This window comes from Monodelphis domestica, chromosome 3, assembly GCF_027887165.1.
Source record: "Monodelphis domestica isolate mMonDom1 chromosome 3, mMonDom1.pri, whole genome shotgun sequence".
NCBI lineage: Eukaryota > Metazoa > Chordata > Mammalia > Didelphimorphia > Didelphidae > Monodelphis > Monodelphis domestica.
The window spans coordinates 30,230,539-30,252,188 of NC_077229.1; the positions used below are offsets into that span (position 1 = coordinate 30,230,539).

Below are 21,650 nucleotides of genomic sequence, written 5' to 3' on the forward strand. Positions count from 1 at the left end.
AAAATTTCAGATAAAAAAGGATAACTTGCCTAATTTTTTAATTCCCTAAATGAACATTTTCAGATACCACATTAAGATGGGGACATGGGTTCCCTTTTATATAAATGTCATAAAATATTGTGATAAGACAAGTGACAATCCCAGTAGAATCCTATAGAGTTAAATATCATTTATCAGCCAATTGACAAACATTTTATCATCCAGGCCAACTTTTTAAGTGCCTGAGGCACTTAAAGTATGGGATTACTTATGTCTAAGTCTGACATGAATATTATATTCTCTCAGTGAAAATCAGAGAGGACATTGTGCTGAATAGACTATTTGTGCTCCATGATCCTTTGTTGGGAAGTAGGATTATATACTCTGTATAGAATAGCAGTGTAAAATGGTGAGTGGGGGGACCAGGATGGTAGAGATGAAATTCTCCACATCTGATCCATTCCTTCCCTGACTGGAATGTGGGCAAGACTGTCTTTATTTCCTTTCCTCCTTTGCCCAGAGTCAAGGGAAACAGCCATTAACCAGTTTCCTAAACAGATAGCTAAGGGAAGTAGCCAAAGTGTCATGGGGTGTAATTTGGGAAGAGAACTCTAGTCCTTGTATGCTAGAATGACACTTTTCCAGAGCTGTCTTGGACCTGGCAAAGACTTGAGCATACCACAATAAGAGTAAAGCACAGAGCCTTCTTACCACTTACCACAGCCACTTCCATCACCAAATTTGTTGGGTGGCACTTAAAATCTCAGCACTGCACCCAAGGGAAATCAGCATGAATATTGGGAGCTTAGATTGGAAAGCCCTGGATTCTGGTGGTGCTGAAAACCAGAAGCTGCTGCTCTCTCTGATCTAGTCTGGGCCAGTTTCCTGCTCATGGGGCAGGACATAAGTAATTGCCTGATGTGTCATTTCAGCTGCGAACTTTGGTTTCTAGGTGACAGCGCTACAGAAAGAAACAGAAAAAGAATTCTCATGGGGGGGGGGGGGAGGATATCCACGGGATTCAGAAACAGCTTTTACTACCACCCATTCTTTTTTCCTTCTCTCCTTTTACCCTTACATTCAGTGGCAAGCCCTTCTCAATCACCCTTAATGTAGTCCCGTGCTTCTAAGCTTATTTCCATTTTACATGTCTCGGTCATTTGTTCACCGCTGCTGTTCTCACCATTAAACCACAAGCTCCATGAGTGCAGGAATTGCTGTTGGCCTTTCTCTGTGTTCTCAGTGTTTAGCACAGTGTCTGGAACCCTCTTGCTCTAGATCAAGTACCATCTATCTTCTGCTTAGCCAGGGACTTGGGCTTGACCTCCATCTGCACCAGCATGGTCTCTGTCTTCCCTTCTGTCACATAACGGTCTCTAGCCCTCAGTAAGGTGGTACCTTCCATTTGGTCATGAGCCTTCAGTCTCCTACTGCCCAGAGGAAGATGATGGACCAGCTTCTTTTTTTTTTAAACCATTACCTCAAGTCATAGAATCAATACCATGTATTGGTTCCAAGGCAGAAGAATGGTAAGGGCTAGACAATGGGGATTAAGTGACTTGCCCAGGGTCACACAGCTAGGAAGTATCTGAGACCAGATTTGAACCCAGGACCTCCTGTCTTTTAGCTGGGCCTGGCTCTTATCCACTGAGCCACCTAGCTGTGCCTGTGTAATGTCTTCTTGCTATACTTGATCCTGATCTCCTGCTATGTTTCCTCTGACAGAAGAAGAAGAAAGTCTGTGGGAAGCAGGACTTGCATCTCCAGCTGCTTGTATCTCCTGCCTAATATCCAGCCTCCTTTGGAAGAGGAGAGGCACCTTTCATTTAATGGTTAATGTCTCCTGCCCTCATACTAGGGGACTTCAGCATACATATTGGCATTCCCTCAAGCCCCTAACTGTTGAATCCCTCAATTTGCTCACTTCCTATGACCAGCTTCTTCACCCTACCCCACCACAGCCACACATTAATATAAACATTTCTCCATCTGACCCTTTCCCCACTTTCTTCTCTTTTGGATGCTCTTAAGCTTTGCCTTCCCCTGAAATCATTACCACCTGCCCTGATTCACCATGACCTTGTCACAGTTACTTCTTTTCTTTGGATGCCAGTTCCTCTCTTTAAAATGAAGGAATTGGACTCCATGGTTGCTTCCAACATAAAATTCTACTGTATTCATGCTTTGTTGCTGATGACCTTTCTAAATTTAAGTACTTACTTAGCCATAAAAAAGCATTCGAGGACAATTAAAGTATATATTTTTAAAGCATAATGATAGGATTTACTATCTAAAGTTAACAAATGGTTTTTTCTTAAGAGAAAGGCTTTTTAAAATGGGCTTCAAATAGACTCATTGGACAAAGCTGCCTTATCATGTTTGGATTCATTATCTTTTAAGAATTTCTTTTTTTTTTAAAGGGTACTTATTCTCCTATGTCATATATATTCCTAAGAGGCAAAATAGAGATTTGAGTGTTTGTGACTTCTGCATATTAATTGTAGAAAATTATAATGGTTTGGGAAGCACATGTAACCCAAACTTGGACAAGTATTATAATTTAAACACTAACCAAGAATTTGACTATTTTCCATGCCAACATTTTCCTCAAAAAAGCAGGTCTTAGGCTCTCTTCCAGACTGCCAAAAATATCTTTGATTAAGGAGAAAAGAGCTGAGAGAGAAATTCTGACCCACTTGTTCTACAAATGTAATATTTTTTCTTGAGTCAGTGTAAAACTTTTGAAGTTTACTATTTGTTAAAATTATACCCCAAAAAACAGCCATTGTTGATGAAGTTTACAGCCCAAATTATGTTGAAATGGTTCCATAGTAGGGTGATATTACATTAGAAAGTGTTTTAAAGGAAGTTTAATGGTCAGAGAGTATTAATTCCTAATCGTCTATTTCAATAGTGTTTTATTTCTCAATGTCGAATGATTTTGGCTGCCAGGCAAATCAGTTTGGGAATGTGTTCTCTGATGTAAATCTCATTAAAGGAATGAGTTGTCTTTTTCCAGAAGTGTCTCATGCATGCAACCCCCAAATATTCCTGAGTACAGCCTAAAACAGATTAAATTTAATTGGGAACTATTTAGCAAAATAGATTTAAAATACAACTTGGATCATGTGATTTTCCAAGTCAATTTGTGGTCCTCAGGAATCCTTACATGCAGTTTAGTGGGGCCCCATTTCTATTTGAGTCTGATGCCACTGAACTAGAAGAACATCTTGCCTGATAAAGTCTTGATAAATTGATGTATCTTTTGTACCTCTCAAAAAAAGTACTAATCATTCAGAATTACTATATTGGAAGAGCAGGCAGAAGAAAGGCCTCTCAGGAAACAGTTTCTGCTTTGCTTTACTTTTTAAATTTTTTGAATTTAAAGTTAGAGGTTTCATTTTTCAACTTGGCTTCTTTATATGCTATTGAAAAGTAACTCTTTAAAGTGATTTTAAGTGGTATAGAGGATTCCCTAGTTTGGGTATAATTTCATTGCCTTTTTATAGGTTTTTTTCCTTCTAAAAATTAGCATTGCTGTGACTGATTGTTATACTTGCATTTCTTCCTAATTCAATTTACACGGATTAGGAAATGCAGTGGAACCTCCCTCTCAATCTCCCTCTCATTCAGTTTTTGAGGTTCAAGCCACCAGCTTTTGTCATATACAGGTCTTGCTCTAAACATGGTCTTATAGGCTGGTCCTTCTGCCTTATACTCCCAGAGGACTTGCTTCAAGGTTTATGGACCAAAAAGTCAGCTATGCCTATGCTGGCTTCAGAAGTGACCTCCGTACTGTTATTGAGTTATTTCAGTGTCTCCCTGTCTCTTTCTAAAAAGGAAGAAGCTAGTTTGAGGTCCCAGCATGGACAGCTAGGTACACTTTGCAGTTCCATTGGCAAATCATTGCATTTTCATCCGAACCCTGGAGTGGAGTCCTGAAAATGGGGAAGAACAGTAGAAGAATAGATGCTGGGGCACTGAAAACAAGGGCACCAGTATTTGGGAGCTGTGATTGGAACACTTAGTTGTGACAATTGAGCTACAATTCAGTAACAAGGCAGAAACGATTTAAAAGTTTTCTTAGAGAAGACTTGGATGCAGGATTTCCATGAGTTTAACTTGAAACACAACTTGGTAAGATGGCACCATTACCAGCCTGGTTGATGTGAAAAGGCATGTAGCAAGAATCAGGACTGACATGAATAATCCAGTTGCTACTCTCCGTGATATTAAACAACCTAGCAGGGATTCTTAAAGATCCATAAACTTTAAAAAATATATATTTTGATAACTTTCTATAGAATTGGCTTCTTTCATAATTATATTTGTATTATATTTTATGTACTTAATATCATGATTCTGAGAAAAGGAACTAGAGGCCTTGCCAGATTGCCAAAGGGATCTCTTATATAAAAACGTTTAGGGGAGAACATGGGCCAAGAATCTTAGAATGAATACCAGTACATAGGTTGCTATCTCTGTTGTTGAGAGGAGCACCTGGATCATCAGATTATAGTAAAGTCCCAGCACATGGCGCCTGCTGCCTGCACATGGTATTAATGAATGGCCTGTCAGCATTTTCCCTACACTGCTCAATGAAAAAGATCTCTAGCCAGACTGCTGGATCTGCTTATACAGTTGAAGTGTATACTACCACCTCCTCTCCTGGACCACTTCATCTCCACTCAGGATGGAGAACAGTTGGGGATAAGAGGGAGGTTGCTTATTCAGCATTCTTTGAATGAAACCATGGGCAATTTAATTAGTAGGCATATGTGGTAAAAAGTATCTGCTATTTCAAGCTAATAGGATATAGAAATTGATTACTATTGCCTTTATGGCAGTCAAATGTCAATGACCAAAATAAGCAGCATATACCCATGGCAATTAAACATTGCGGAAACGCTGTAAATAAAATTTTGTCTCACATAAAAAGAAACAAAAAGGTATGTTTAGGCAATTCTCTCCGGGGAAGATTACGGTTTATGAATAGGATGTCAAACCTATTACTTAAGGAGGTCAATGGCTTGTCTTGTTTTCTAGTTAAAAAAACAAAGAATTGAAGATGTAACTAATTTTTATAAGCATAGGACAAAGAACAACAGAATTGGTGAGGAAATCATCTCATTCATTGATGATGGGGTTAAGGGGTCATGATTGCTTAAATTAAAGGACAGATTTTTTTACCCACACACTTGGGCCTAGGACAACCCCTCTCTATCTTAAGAGGAATGCTCTATGGATTTATGGGACCCAAAGTCCCATAAATGGACTTATCCCGATATGGATTTATCCCGAAGTCACTGATTGTGGACAAGAGATATGAGATAAGACCACCTTTACTTGGTCAGTGAGGACCTAGAATGGGGCCAGGTCTGCTTGCATGCTCTCAAGAGTAGCATACAAATGTCCTTTGAGTTTCTCAGGAGCTGAAGTTATGAGGGATAAAAACTCCTTGGCACAAAGTGATTTGCAGGTGGTGCCGAGATAACAGTTCCCTTCAAGTTAGTGTTTTATAAGAGTATTGGCCCTCTTACATTTAGCTCATAGTTTTTCTTTAACAGTGATTGTAGGAAAGCTTGAGAAAGGGAGACTAACTGAACTTTTGAACTCATGAGCTTCAACACTCAGAGAAAATTGCTATATGAAATACAGAATAAAGTTATAGAATAGGATCAATTATAGAATATAAAACAGGCTCAGTGTCTGGCTTTCACAATTTATATCAATAAAATCATAGCGGTAAACAGATTTTAGAAGAAATACTTCTGTTGCTCATGCTTTTAAAAATGTGAGATATTTCCATACCTTTAGCTATAATTTTGTGAGAGGTAGCATGGTATTGTGGTTAGAGAACTGGGTTCAAAACCCATTTCTTGACCTATCTTGGCTGTGTGACTTTGGACAAGTCACTTCCCCACAACTGTCTAAAATTGCTATTTATCTTTATTTTAAATGTATCAGTTGTCATCCAAAATTAATTTTAATATATTTGATGCTGTTCTTCTACTCCTACTAGTACAGTCATTGAGCCATTTTTTAATTGGCAAAAGTCTTATAAAGTATCCCGTGAGAATACAACAGCCCATTTTCTTTTAGAGATGTAAATCAAAGTACCCCTATATAGATGACTGTTTTGGAGACAGCACAGTATATTGAGTGTCAGACCTGGAGTTGTGAGGACCTGAGTTCAAATTTGGCCTTAGAGCACTTACCAGCTATGTGACCTTGAGCAAGTCACTTAACCCCAGTCATCTAGCCCTTACCACTCTTTGTAAGGGTTTGGGTTGGGGTTTTTTTGTTTTGTTTTGTTTTTTTAATGATACTGTCTCAACTGTGACAAAATATTTGTTAAATATCTTCCTTCTTAGCTCTTGCTTACTCCACCCATTCCCAAGACACTAGCCCACATATCTAATCCAAAACTGTCTGACTTGGTCATAATATGAGTTCAACATTAAAAAAAAAAATTTATAAAGACAGCTAGGTAGCTCAGTGGATAGATTGCCAGGCCTAGAGTCCAGAGGACTTGTTTTCAAATTTGGCCTTTGAGGTGCATGACCTTGGGCAAGTTACTTAACCCCAATCACCTAACCTGTACCTCTCTTTGTCTTGGAACTGATACTAATTCTAAGACAGAGGATAAGGGTTTTTAAAAAATAAAAATAAAGCATGGGTTTTTCTGAAAGCCTAGGTGTGCCCGCTTTCTCCTCTCCAAATAGTTCCATAAACAGTCATCAGTTACTGTTATTATCTAAAACAGTGTCTTCAGAAATGCAGTCAGTTCTTAATAGAATAAATAAGCTTTCAATTATGTACAAGCAAAGCCTATGATAGCCCCATTTGGGGGATAAAGAGTCTCATGGAAATCACATATTGAAGGAAATCTTCCTTCCAGTTAGTTGGGGAACTTTGCTCTTAAAAGTTATTTTTTCCATAGTTTATTAAAATAAATGATATAATGAGGAGATATGAAAAAAAGCACTTAGCTGCTGTTTGGGAATTCAAATGAGCTGCTAGGTATGATTACTGATACCTAGCAAAGGTGATTTTTTAAAAACCCCAACGTATTATACAAAAGAAATGGCAACAAGCAAATGTCCAGTTTGCTAGGAATGCTATAAAAAGAGTGTTCCTGTTTAGAGCTAGATTCATCTAGATAAGCCTTGAGATCTTTTCTAACTCCCAGAGTATGTAATCAATATGAAAAATACCTATTTGGAGAAAATCAGATGAGTAAAGGAAGAGCGTGACATATAAGATAGGAAGTTGAAGTGAGGAATCAATCATATATTAAGGCTCTAATATTAAGCATATACATTATAAATGTAAACTACAAGATAATTTTGAGGGGGAGGGCATTAACAACTGGGGAAGGGGAAGGTCAGGGACAGCTTCATATAGAAAGTGGAGCCTGAACTGAATCTTGAATAAATAGGGGATTCTGGGAAGCAGAAGGAAAGAGAGGAGCACATTCCAGGCATTAGGTCAGCTAGTGCAGAGATTTGAAGACTAGAGATGGCAAATTATGGAAGGAACAATAACAAGGTTGTTTGAGCCATAATCTCTGAAAGAGGAGAAATATGTATAAGACAAGGTAGGTTGGGGCCAGGTCATGAAAGCCTTTCAAAGCCAAACAGATGTTTATGTCTTATCCAAGGTCACAGGGAACCACAGAAGTTCATTAAGTAATGGAATAGTAATATCTGCACTTTAGAAAAACCACTTTGGCTACTCTGTGGAGGGTGGAATTGGGCAGAGATTTGAGGAAGAGGCTATTACAGGCTTTTGCAGGAGTCCATAGACAGTGGGTGTGTGAGTGGTGGAGAAGGCTGGAGTACATGCCAGAGACGTTATGGAAGTAGAAACTATAAGAATATGACATGTGAATGGATATTTGGGATTGAAGGAGAATGGGGAGGTAAAGATAACTTCGAATTTTTTTAATCTGGAAGATAAGATGGTACCCTCTATAGAAACAGTTCACTTATGTTCCTCCTTTGAGTGACTTTAGACAATTTACCATGCCTCTTAGTGTCCTTGACAACCCTAAGTTGCAGATCTCTATTGTTAGAGAAATCCTATTAGGACTTAGGAGTGAATTCCTTCCCAAGTTTGATGCCCTTCCGCCCTCATGGCCCACCTCAAGCCAACTGACCAAGTTGACTTGAATTAGTACAGATTCAGAGTTGCTGAGCCAGCACCATCGCCCCTTAGCCCCCAACCTCCCAGTTCCATGTATATTCTTCCTAGAGTCAGCTAAGCCTATGGTGGAGATGAATGGCATCACTGTTTCTCATAAAGCAACCTTGATTATCTATTCTTATTGCTAAATACAAATGAATATTTGCAATAACTTTATGTCTCTGAAGCAGTTAAATAATTTGTTTTATTTTGTTGGTTCATTAGATTGATCACTTGATAGATGAGTTATGATATCCCTTTGTTTTTACATAATGTTTTAAAGGAGGTATACCTGAAATTACTTGTACTATAATTTCAACTATTACTTGATTAAAGTAAATCCTTTCAAACCAAATACAAGAGAATATACAGTGTTTCTGGAAAAAGGTTCATGCAAACTGAATTATGTTTTGCATGGACTACAGAGCTCATTTTAAAAAGGGATCCTGTGTTCAAACCTTTATAAAATTAATTAGCCCCCATTTTGTCTTTTATAACTTCATTTTTCCCATATCATTGAGGCCATGATATGAATTTTTAGATAACCGAAGTTTACCCTGCTGAACACCCAAACTTTTTAACTGTTTTTCATAGAAATCTTTCTAGATTAATTACTGCTTTCCATCTTCTTAAACATATGAGACTCAGCATAATTTAGCCTCTCCTTTATTAAATTCTCCTTGCATGGCATGATTTTTTTTTAAGCTTCCCCAGCAGCAGTACTCTTCCTTAAGGGATAGGAACTTAGAAAACATGTTACATGCACTTGTAAGCATCTTTCTCATTTTCATCATGTAAGGAGTAAGTTTTATGGTTGGACTGAATATATATTTTAGTTGGTCACCAGGGATTTAAATTCTAAATCCCAATGAAATACTCAAGTCAGAATGGAATTTTATGGTGGTTTATTTACAATAGAAGAGGAAGAGACAGACAGACAGACAGACAGACAGACAGACAGACAGACAGACAGACCTGGTTTAAGCCAGGCAGGAATTCAGAGGCCCTCTCCAGAAAGCCAAGGAAAAGGGGAGTCAGCCTTATCACTCACCACATGACTGTCTAAAGGGAAAGGAGTCTGAGGTCTCCCACAGGGTCGAGTTCCACCGCAAAGTCCCTCTCACAGGAAGTAATGTGAAATATAAAGGCAGGTCTTTACATCACTTCCTGTGTCTTACATATACCAATGGTGGCTTAGACTTGGCTTTGGACAGTCCAGGAGGCAGTCAGTTGTTTTGATTTGTCACTTGCTAGCACATGAAAGTCATAGACCTTCCTCCCCCACACTTAATCCTTAAGTGGGGGTATATACATTCCTGGTTGCTAGAATTCTAAAGACTAAGCAGGGTGGAGTAAAACTAAAATTCACAATCATACCCAAACCTATACTAGTTCTCACCACTCCTACACTCTGAAATAGAGAAAGAGAATGATCCCCTTTTTCTTCATGAAGAACAACACAGTACTACCACACAAACTCTCTTGTCTGACTTGCGCAAAATGACATCACTCTGGGATAGTCAGATTGCAAAAGAGAAAGAATTCTAGGAAGTGGAATATAATAACATGGCAATTTAAATTCTTTCAGTTAACATACACTGTGCTCTCATGATGGAATTCTATAAATTAAAATAGTACATTGTGGAAGATAACTCAGATTATCACCAAATCTCTATTCCTGAAGTACTTGCTCTACCTTTCTTCATAGATTATCCAGTTTTTAGAAGATAGTAAGGTTCTACTTCAGTGTTTTATTCAAATTAAGTTTTGTATCTTGATCAAAATTGAGAATATTTAATTCAGGAAAATGCATTATTGGCCTCGTTTTCTCTATTTTAAAAACTTTTTGTAACAATTATAACATACCCTCAGTGTGTTATAACTTGAAGGCTATTAAGAAACTTAGGGATTCTGTTATTTTGTCTTATCTAGTCATGTTATAATTTTCAATAGAAGGGAAATAGTGATAAATCCAACATGTCAGTTTAATTACAGCCTCTACTAGAATAAATGTGTCAGATTCCCCTTCCTGAGAGGTCCTTGGCTTTTTTTTTTTTAACCCTTACCCAAAGCAAAAGAGCCATGAAGGGCTAGGCAATGGGGGTTAAGTGACTTGCCCAGGGTCACACAACTAGGGAGTGTCTGAGGTCATATTTGAACCCAGGATCTCCTGTCTCTAGGCCAGGCTCTCAATTCACTGAGACACCTAGCTGCCTCCCTGCAGAAGTTTTAGAAGAGAGTGAGAAGGAGAGAAAGTGGAGGTATTGATTACATCTACTTTCTTAAGGAGTTTAGCCATGAAAAGGAAAGATATAGAATGATCAGATCAAGTAAGGATTTTTTAAGAAGTGGGGAGATTTGGGCATGTTTATAGTCAGCAAAGAAGCAGCTAGTAGATAGACTGAAGATTAGTGAGAGAGTGGGAATAATAGAATTTGCTGGAGCATACAAGATAGAATGGGATCAAGGATGCAAGTATAGAAGAATTTGCCTTGACAGAAGGGCCATCTCTTCATGTGAGATGGATAAAAGGTAGTGGAAGAAGATATTTTATGAGATGTGGAGGAGGGGGGAAAGAGGGACCTGTAGGGGAATGGTTAGAATTTTTTAAGATGAATTACAAGGTGAGTTTGAGAGGGTCAGGGAGGGTGTTACTAATGTTATTAATCCAGGTGTGATATTTCAGATGAAAAGAATTTTCTGTTACACAGTTGAATTTGAAAGGGTTTTAGCAGGTTATATGGAAATATGGAATAAGCATTAGAAAGAATATGACTGGAACCTGGGATTTGGGAGTCATAACATTGATTATTGAAGGTAAGAAGGGGAAAGTAGAGAGCAAGAACAAGATCCAAAGACTGATATGCAGATCACCTCTGGTTGAGTTGAAAAATAGAAAAGTTTACAGTAAAGAAAGCAGGAGGAACAGGCAGAAAGGCTTGAAAGCCAACATACTATCAATTGTGTGGTATAATTCAAAGGAAGAGAAGTTTTAAGAACAGGATGATCAACAGTGTCTTGCTACAAAGAGGTCTGAGAAAAATATTAAAGGAATATCAGCATTTGAAACTTTGACCCTTCCCTCTCCTCCTATACCTGCTTCTCCTTGGGTTTTCCTGTCATTGCTCTCTTGGCTCACCTCCTACCTGTCTGACAATTGCTTCCAAGTCTCCTTTGCTAGTTTGTTTGTTTTTTCTAATATAAAATCTTTTTTTTTTCCTCCCTTCCCTGTTAAGTGAAATATATTAATGTTCCTCTGTATCTGTGTATATATATGTGTGTGGTCTTCCTTTTCTTTGTCTAATTCAGATGAGAGTAAAGTTCAAATCATCAGTCAATCCTCCCATTCTTTCTCCTCTTCCTGTAGATGTCTATATTTTTGATTATGTGAGATAGTTTTCCCTAATCTTCCTTTTCCTCCCACCCTGTATTACTCTCTTTTCCTAAGATTGCCAAGATATAACAGAAGCACTCTCTGATATTGTCTAATTAGACTCACTCTGTGATCCCTGATGATAATAGAGTTCAGAGGAGACAGATGAATCATCTCCCCATATCAGAATGGTAACAGTTTATCTGTGTTTGGTCCCTTAAGGTTATTATTGATGTTTACTTTTTTTATGTTGCTATTAATTTCCGTGTTTGAACTTAAGAGCTTTTATGGTACTTTGGTCTTTTCATCAGAAAGACTTAGAAGTCCTCTCAGTAAAAACAAACAAACACACACACACACACACACACACACGTACGTGCACGCGCCCCTATAGGATTATGCTTGTTGAGCTATTCTTAACTACAAGACTATATCCTCTGCCTCTCCTGTGATTCCTCCATATTTCCATTTTGGAATGGCTATTTGCATTTATACTTGTAAGCTCTGGATTTTGGGTAAAATGTGCCTGGGGATTTTCATTTTCTTTTTGATCACTTCTAGGAAGTAACCAGTAAACTCTACAATTTTTACTTTGTCCTCTAAGAGATCTGGACAGTTTTAAGACTTCTTGAAATATAATGTTTAGGTTCTTTTATCATAATTCTTCTTTTTTTTAATTTATTCAGAATTTTTTCCATGGTTATGTGATTCGTGTTCTTTCACCACCACCCCCCACTTCCCAGAGCTGACAAGCAATTCCACTGGGCTATACAATATATCTTTGTTTAAGATCTATTTCCATATTATTCATATTTGCAACAGAGTGATCTTTAAACACCAAAATCCCAATCATATCCCCATCGAACCATGTGATTTGATCATAATTCTTAATGTGTCCACTTTGATCTGTTTTTAGGTCTATTTTTGTTATCTTACTACATTCTTATATTTTCTCAACCTCTCAACTTGGTTTTAATATTTCTTGTTGACTGATAGTCATTTGCTTCTATTTGGTCCACTGGTTTTCAGGGAGTTTATTGGTTGGGCAAGTTTTGTACCTCTAGTGCTCTTAATCCCCTTTCCAATTCTCTCTTCCACAGCTCTCATTTCTCCTCAGGTTTTTACCTCTAATATTCTCATTTCATTTATGAAAACATGTTTCATCTCTTCTTAGAAGTCTAGTTGAATTTGTGCCAAGGATATGAGGCTTTGCTTATGGGTGTTTGGGGATTTTTCCTTCTTAGTTTGTGTTTTGAGCATCTCTCATAAAAATAACATTTTTGTTAGTGAAAATAGCTGGGCTCCTGGGATTTATCAGACATTAGGATGCTGTGCTTATTTAAATGCTTGTTCCTTCTTTCCTTCCCTCCCTCCTTTTTTTTTTCCTTTCTGTTTCTTACCCAGTACAGAGTTGTTTTGATGATTATGCTTTATTGGGGAGTTTGAGATCTGGTACTGCCAGGCCCTTTTCTTTCCTACATTTTTATTTATTTCTTTAAGATTCTTAACCTTTTGTCCCTCAGATAGTTTTAGATTTTTAGACAAATTTTACATAAAAATTTTTATTTTCCTAGCTCTGTTAAGCAACACTTTGACAACTCAGTTGGTGTGGCACTGGAGAAATAATTCAGGCGATATTGTAATTTTTATTATTGGCTTGGTCTGCCCATGAGCAAATTACTATTTTCACTTATTTAGATCTATGGAAAGTGTGTTTTGAAATTATGTTCACATAGTTCCTGTGTATTTCTTGGCAGATAGACTCTAAAGTATTTCATATTTTTATAATTATTTTAAATTAAAATTTTCTATTATTCCTTCCTGCTGGAGTTTGTGGCAATATACAGACATTCTGATGATTGGCATGTGCTTATTTTATATCCTGCAATTTTGCTGAAGTTGTTCATTGTTACAGTTACTTTTTAAATGGATATGTCTTAGTGTTTTCTAAGTAAACTGTCATCTGCAAAAAGGGAGAATTATTTAAAGGGGGGGGAAGAATTGTTTCCTCTTTATTTACTCTTTTTCAATTTCTTTTCTTATTTTTCTAGCTAACATTTGTAGCTCTGTATTCAGTAGTAACGGTAACATCTCTGCTTCACCTTTGATCTTATTGGAAAGCAATGTTCCCCATATGTAACATAGTCCATCTCTCACATGCTTGCCTTTGGACACATTGTCTCCTTACTTGCAATATATTTCATTTGTACAATCCATCCACCTTTTAAAATCTTTGTGTTTTGTTTTTATTAGCGCTCTTTCTCCCCCCCCCACCCCCCTTTTCTAACGTCCTGCTAATTGGTACTTTGTTCCTCCTGAAATAATCTTATATATGCTTAGATGTTTCTTTGTTGTGTACTTCCAGTAGAATAAAAACCCCTCAAGGTGGGGCAGCTGGGTGGCTCAGAGGATTGAGAGCCAGGCCTAGAGACTGGAGGTCCTGGGTTCAAGTGTGACCTCAGACACTTCCCAGCTGTGTAACCCTGGATGAGTCACTTAACCCCCATTGCCTAGCCCTTACCACTCTTCTGCCTTGGAACCTATACACAGTATTGATTCCAAGACGGAAGGTGAGGGTCAAGGTCCGTTTTTTGGTTGTTGTTTTGTTTTTAATAGTAGTGAGCCCTTAAGTATTCATTGAATTGGATTAGATGCTCATAATGTAATTTATCTTTAATATAAAAGCAAAATTTGAATAAATGTTTGATGTAATTTGGAATTTCAAAGTTCACCTCTCTGAAAACAAAATCAAAACACTGGAAGGTAGGTGCTACCTGAACAAGCATCCCTCGTAACTTATACAACAAATAGTTATCTAGAGTTTGATTGTGGGGTGGAGGGAGATTGCTAAGTGAACCCATTCCACTTTCATAGAGCAAAAATCAGGAAGTTTTTCTTAACAAGCTTAAATTTGCTTCTTTGCAACTTCCAACTTTTTCCTCCTGGTTTTATTTACCTTTGGGGGACCAGACAGAACAAGTGTAATTACTCTTCCACATGAGGATTCTGGAACATATGATTGTTAGTGAATGTATAGAAAAGGAAGCACACAGTAAATGCTTTTTTTCACTTAGTCATTCATTGTATCTTGTTTAACTCAGGAGGAGCAATTGTTTCCTAGCCTTCTCATAAGTAGTTTCCATATTCAAAACAAAGCAGGCTCTGATGAATGGAGAGCCTTACCCACAAGTCAAGTTCTACCACTGACCCATTTGGTTTGGAGACCTTACTGACAAGTCACTTAACCTCTCAATATTAACAAAATATTGTTTCTGGCAGACATGTTAGCACTAGTTTTCACACATTTTAAGGCAGTTCATTTGATTTTAAAGTTCTATAAAAATATAGCAACCTATTGAAAAGTTTCAGAGTAGGGACTAGAGTTTATCTTGATAGGCAGTGTTTCTCCAGTAGTTCTTTATGCTAATGAAATTATAGATCAACTTTTGGTTTTGGTTGTTTTTTGTTGTTGTTTTAAGACAGTTAATCATCGGTTTTCTTCATTTTTAAACCCAAAGGTTTCTATTATATGTTGAGTTATTTTCATTTTCAGTTTTCATTTAGGGTGAAAGGAGACAGCAAATCTTACTGCTTCTGAAATGTGATCATCTGGTGTCCTCATCAGAATGGACTCCAAAGTTGGGGGAATTTCTTTCATTGTGTTACTCATGGATGAAAACAAAATATACGAGCCATTTAACTGATATATTCTATCTGGTCACAGTCTATGGCGGGAAAAGCCATCTCTCCCATCCCCATATAGTGAAGCTTTTAAAAAGCAGACCTGAGCCTAGGCATAGTGTTTGAACATTCTCCTGACCCTTAGGTTAATATCTTGGAAAGTCTACCTATCTTTTGCCTTTTCTTGGGCTCTCCTCATTTTATGGCCTAGGAGGCAGCAGCTTTTCTCTTCCCCTCTTCCAGTTTATTTGCCAGGAGCTGCAGAAGCCAGACCACCCTCCTGCTTATTAGGCTTTTCTTATGTGTTCAAGGAATCATTTTGTCTGTGGGAAAGGTCAGGTTGCCAGAAAACAGCTGGGTGACAACCTAATGTGTCTATTTTTATAAATTTTTGGAACTTGGTCCCCTTTAACGTTTTCTTTTTAATCTTTACCTTCTGTCTTAAAATTAATTAAACTTTAATTAATTAATTAATGAAATTAATTAAAATTAATACTGTATATTGGTTCCAAGGCAGAAAAATGCTAAGAGTTAGGCAGTGGAAATTAAGTGACTTGCCCAGGGTCACCCAGCTAGAAACTGTCTCAGGTCATATTGGAATCCACTCAGTTCACTGAGCCCCCAGCCCCTTTAAATTTTAAACTTGGTAATCATGTTAGTACTCTTGGAGGTTTGTTTTCCCAGTTATTTTAACAGTCTTTACTCTTGATCCTACAGGGAACTGGCTTGTATGAGACTGAGATGGTTAAAATAAATAATATTTTTTGTTTCAGAGAGTGGTTTTTAAAAATCCTATGATAGGTTTTATGATTACAGATCAGATCCAAAAATAAATTTTTGGACATTCATGAGAATTTCCCTATCAAAATATTGTTTCTGGCAGACATGTTAGCACTAGTTTTCACACATTTTAAGGCAGTTCATTTGATTTTAAAGTTCTGTAAAAATATAATAGCAACCTATTGAAAATCTAAACATGTGCCTTTGCTGAAAATTAGCATTACTGGGTTTTAATACATAGATGTCTTTAGCAGAGTATTAAAAAATATCTTTTTCCCTATAAATGAATCTATTAATCACACAAATAATGCATGAACCAACTAGTACCTGTATGAGTGACCAATTTTTCTCTTTTCCTTATAAATAAATGCACATTTTGTGTTACTGGGAATTATAATTGGCCTTAGCCAATATACATATAACTATATAGAGTGTGTTTGGTACTCTTTCCCCATCAGGTAATTTTATGTTGGCTGTGTAATACACATACTCACAATGAAAAGGGAAGCATACATAAGCACAGTGGAGAAAATATGAAGGAATGCTGCCTGCAGGGCTAATGCATATTGCCATGGACATCTTTAGCATGGAGTCTTCTTTTTGAATCCTAGTAAATTTTGCTCCTTGAGCAGAAAGTAGAGGGAATCTGAAAGTGGGAGAGGAGGATTTTAACACTCTAGAGACTGAGCTTTTTTATATGAGTGATTGATACAATAGGACTTCACCTCTCTAAAGGAAGTTGTTGGTTTGTCGCTGCACCAGAGTTACTGGTTATCAAGTTTTTCCATAGTGTTATAACCCTTCAGTTTAAACAAGACTTTGAATACTTGAAGTAAAATCTAAATATTAAAAAAAAATTATGTCTATTAGCAAACAAGGCAATTATTTTAAAACACCAAACTTTGTGTTTCAGGGTTCCTTGCTGCAGTTTGAGAAAGTCTGCACCCAATTATTAGTCATAAAATAGTACCAGATGGGAGCAGAACATATATGAAAACTATATAAAGAGGCAACATGGAGTAGTGGATAGAAAGCCAGCCCCAGAGTCAGGGACACAGATGAGGGTTCAGATGTCTCCTCTCCTCTTCCTTCATGCTTGCTGAGTGATTCTGAGTCATAGAAGAGGTATTGATTTGCATTGATAGAAGTAATTTCTTCATCTGGAACCGTCTACCCCTCAGTGAGATTTTTGATCCAATCATCACCATTCCCCCTAGCTCCCTCCAAGAAAAAGAAGAAGAAAAAAAAGAGTAGGTCCTTCTTTAGTTCCTTGGCTGGATCCTCTTCCAGATCACATCATCTAACCCTGGATGTCTCCCAGAGGTCTGTCCTGAGCTCTCTTCTCCCTCTATTCTTTTTCATTTGTCAATCTCAACAGCTCCCATGGATTTCATTACCCTCTCTGTGCTGATGATTCTCACATCTCCCTTTTCTGCCCCAATGTCTCTGATGACTTCTAGTCTATTGCCTTTCAGACATCTCGTGCAGAATCTGGAAGTACTGAAATTGTAGATACCTTAAATTTAATCTGTCCAAATGGAGCTGATTTTCTCCTACAGCCTACCCCTTCTCTTACTTTTCTTGGCACTGTCAAGGATACCACCTTTCTCCTAGTCCCTTGAACTCACAACCTAAGAGTCATCCTGGACTCCTTGCTCTTACTCACCCTACAGATCTAAGCTGTTGCCAAGGCCTGTGGACTTCACCTTTGCAACATCTTCTAAATAGTCTCACCTCTGATGGGACCACACCACTAATGCAGACCTCATCACTTCATACCAGGACTATACTATATCCTGCCGGTGGATCTTCCTGCTTCAACTCTGGCTCTACTCTAAACCATTAAGCCATGAGGGTGATTTTCCTAAAGCACAAGCCCTACCATGTCACATTCTCACACAGCCTTCAGTAAACTCCAGTGGCTCCTTATCACTTCCAGGACCAAACATAAAACCATCTTGTTTAATGTCCTAACCCTTTGTAAAAATTAAGTCTCTAAAAAAAATATTATATTTTAAGAGATTTATTCATGATCATTAGAAATCAAGGAATAAAGAAGATACAAAATAAAGACCACATGCCCATGGCTGATCAGTCAGTTCAAACACCTGCCTTACCACCACCAAGCTCTGGACAGGAAGTAAAGACATAGAACCCTTCACATCCTTGCCTAATATCCCCTGTGTACAGGAAGTACGTAATGACAGGAAGTCAGTGGGCTCCCGGGAAATATAGTTCTTTTTTTTTTAGGGTAACAGATTTTCAATTATACACCTTCATAACCTAGCCTGCTTCTAGTCTTTGTCACTATATTTGCTGCCATTGATTCTGACCTCCTTGCTGATCCCCTGAAAAGATCGCTTCATCTTTCAGCTCCTTTCCCTCATGCCTGGAATAATCTCCCTCTTTAACTCAGCCTCCTGACAGCCATGGTTTCATGTCCCAGCTAAAATACTACCTTGTATAGGAAGCCTTTCCCAGCCCTTCTGAATTCAAGCGCCTTCCCCTCTGTTCATTATTTCCTATTTATCCTATAGTTTATTCATACTGTATGACCCTGTTTCTGCAGAGGTTGAGACATTCCACAACCTACTGTGTGAATGGCTAAAACCAAAGATAAAAACAAACACTGGCACACCCCCATCTATATTTTCTTGTATATACCTATAGTAAAGTTTAGATAAACACAGTAAGACATTACCAACATGAAATACAGTAATAATAAAGTACACTTTACATTATCATATAGTACTATACAGTAGTCCAAGACCACCCCCCACCCTTAAAGCCTCAAAGGATGCTTTTAACACTTATGTTAACTTTGCTGTATAGTACTGTGCTCTGCAGACTCCCACCACACACACACACTCTCTCTCTCTGTTTCTCTCTGTCTCTCTGTCTCTCCCTCCCTCCCCCTCCCTGTCCCTCCCTCCCTTCTTCCCCCCCCCCTTCCTCTAAGTGAAAGCAGAAGAAATGACCCACAGAGAGATGCAAAAACCACCACCATGGGCAGACTGCTGGCCAAGAGCAGACCCTTTCCTTCCTCTATAATGACAGGAGTAACTGAACCTGCAGAAAGGAAGCTGATCCTGGTATTTGTTTGCTTGCTGTCTCTCACTAAACTAGATTCCTTGAAGATAAGGTTGACTTTCTTTTTTGAACTTTACCTTCTGTCTTAGAATCAATGCTATGGATTGGTTCTAAGGCAGATGAGCAGTATGGCTCGGCTGAAGGAGTTAAGGGACTTGTCCAAGGTCACACAGTTAAGAAGTATCTGAGGTCAGATCTCCCATCTGTGATTTGTTTGAACCCAGGATCTCCTGTTTCAAGGCCTGGCTCTCAATTGTTAGACTTAAAATTCTGTAGAGACCATATATTAATTTAGATAGGGAACACAAGGAGAGAATAAAGACACAAAATCACATGATCCCTTGCCTAGTTAATCTGAGTTTGCTGTTCTCCTTGTATCTCTGTTCATTTCCACTGCAAACTTCTTTGATCCATAACTTATAACCCTGGTGATGTAATTTTTTCTGGTTCTCTCTGGTTGGACAGACAACCTCAGTCCTGATTTGTGGCTAGGAGTCAACAGGACAAAGACAAGTGTCTTCTAGAACACCAGGGAGCCATGAGGCCTCTCATCCTACCATAGTTAGCATGTGTGCCCAGTCAAAGTGGTGGAGCTGAGAGTGAAATGGATTTTTGAAGCTTACCTTTCTAAAATGAAGGAGGAGTAGAAATTTATATTAAATTCATACACAATCTACTGAGCCACAGCCCCAAGGACTATCTTTTTGCCTTTTTTTGTATCAGTCAGCACTTAGAACAATGCTCTTGTACATAGTAGGCTCCTAATAAATATTTATTGACTGCTACAGTCATTACATTTCATTCTAATTGTTTCTTCATCCCCCTACTCAATAGTATAGTCTTGGGAAGATTTGAGGGCATCAATGACCCAGGACACTTCTGAGGACTTAGAACAAAGAATGCTTTTCACCTTCAATGAAAGACCTGTTGGAGTCAGAATGCAGAAGAAAGCATTTGATTTTTCAGTTGTTTATTTAGGTTTATATTTTGGGGGTTTGATTTCATAAGATTACTCACAAAAATGAATGACATGGAAATATATTTTGCATGGTAATACATGTATAACCCAGATCAAATTGCCTGCCAGCACCAGGAGGAAGAAGGAGAGAGAGGGAGGGATCACATAACTTAGAAAAACTTGTGTGAAAATTTGTTATTACATGTAATTGGTTTAAAAAAAAAAAAGAATTTCCTTTCTTCCTATGGTTTGCTTCTCTTTATAGGTAGGCTTCTGACCCTACAGAATAACCTGATGTGCAGGCACTGGGCTGTGGAAAGCTGCACCCCAGAATAATTTTCCCATGCAGAGCTACCTCTGGGGCAGTAATAAATGAAGAGAGATCTTGCTTCAGAAGGTGGGAGCTCTCTGGTTTACAACATTACCAAAAGAGTTGACTCTACCAAAGTTTCCTTCTGCCTTCTACATTTAAACATAGATTAAATTATCATTATAAGGAATAATGGGACCGTTTCCTTCTTTAGCATATTCTGATTTTTTTCTTCATTACTAGAGTGGCAGAGTAGGGGAATATTACAAACATAACATCTGGTTTTCAGAAAAGTGTGAGCAAAATTTTTCCTGGTGTCCTTGTGGACAAGATAGAGAACTGTGAGCAGAATGACAGTGCTGTCTGTTGGATATCCTGCTTTTTTAATAATTTGTACTGAAAATATTTAACAAATTGATGATAATCCAGAGATTCTTTAATAGTAGGTTGCCACAGGATTTTGTCCTGGAATGTGTTTCATTCAGTATTTTTATCAGTGACTAATGAAGACAGATGTTTAGCATACACATGGATGCCATAAAGCTTATAGAAAGATAAATACCTTGGATAATAGATTTGGGAGCTTTAAAGATATGAACAAGGTTAATAGGCCAAGTCTTAAAAGGTAAATTATAGTAGGGATAGCACAGTTTTGAACAAATAAAGAATAAGACATGTACAGCTAGATTGCGGTGCATGGGAAAAAGACAAGAATCTGCTTTGACTGCAAGCTCATCATGAGTCACAAGGGCTAGGAAAAGTGAACTGTGACTTTAGATTCCGTTAACATAAGTGTAGCATTCAAAATGACGATCATTAAAAGAAACAAAAAATTCACTATCCCAAAAACATTGGAATAGCTCCTATAAGGACCTTCCCTTAGAATGGATTTTGAGTTCCACTTTAAAAATGTGATAGCAATTTGTGTGGCCAGTGCCAGTGAGTAGAGGCCTTAGGCACTATCTGTGTTGAGTTCAAATTCTGCTTGCCCAATTTGGAGGGTAGACAAGAATGTTTTCATTGTATAGTTGGAAGGCTAACAGAGACATGTTAAAGAACAGTAAACTCTATGTTGTCTTTCTTTGGCATACTTTTAGCAGGATGTGTGTTATTAGCACTTCCTTATAAAGCAGCCAGAAATAGATATTTGACAGCAAAACAGTTATTAAAAACCAAGCATGGTTCTAAAAATCTTGAGGAGTGCGAAATGTAAACTTGGGCATGAGAGAACTTTGTAGTAACTCTTTGTCTTCTAGAAGCAAAGGGAAGGTATTGGGAATGGGAGGAAAGTG

At 37.9% G+C, this 21,650-nt stretch overlaps 1 protein-coding gene and 1 long non-coding RNA gene across 3 annotated transcripts in view; one reads left to right on the plus strand and one right to left on the minus strand.

Annotated features, from left to right (window-relative positions):
• Nucleotides 1-928, minus strand: part of LOC130458205 (uncharacterized) — a 43,829-nt gene extending 42,901 nt beyond the window's left edge. The window contains exon 1 of the long non-coding RNA XR_008917296.1: nucleotides 698-928. This is a non-coding gene — a long non-coding RNA (uncharacterized LOC130458205). The remainder of the gene's footprint in view (nucleotides 1-697) is intronic.
• The window catches only part of SPPL3 (signal peptide peptidase like 3), a 138,466-nt gene that overhangs the window by 54,698 nt on the left and 62,118 nt on the right, over nucleotides 1-21,650 (plus strand). The gene's annotated exons all lie outside the window — the stretch shown is intronic.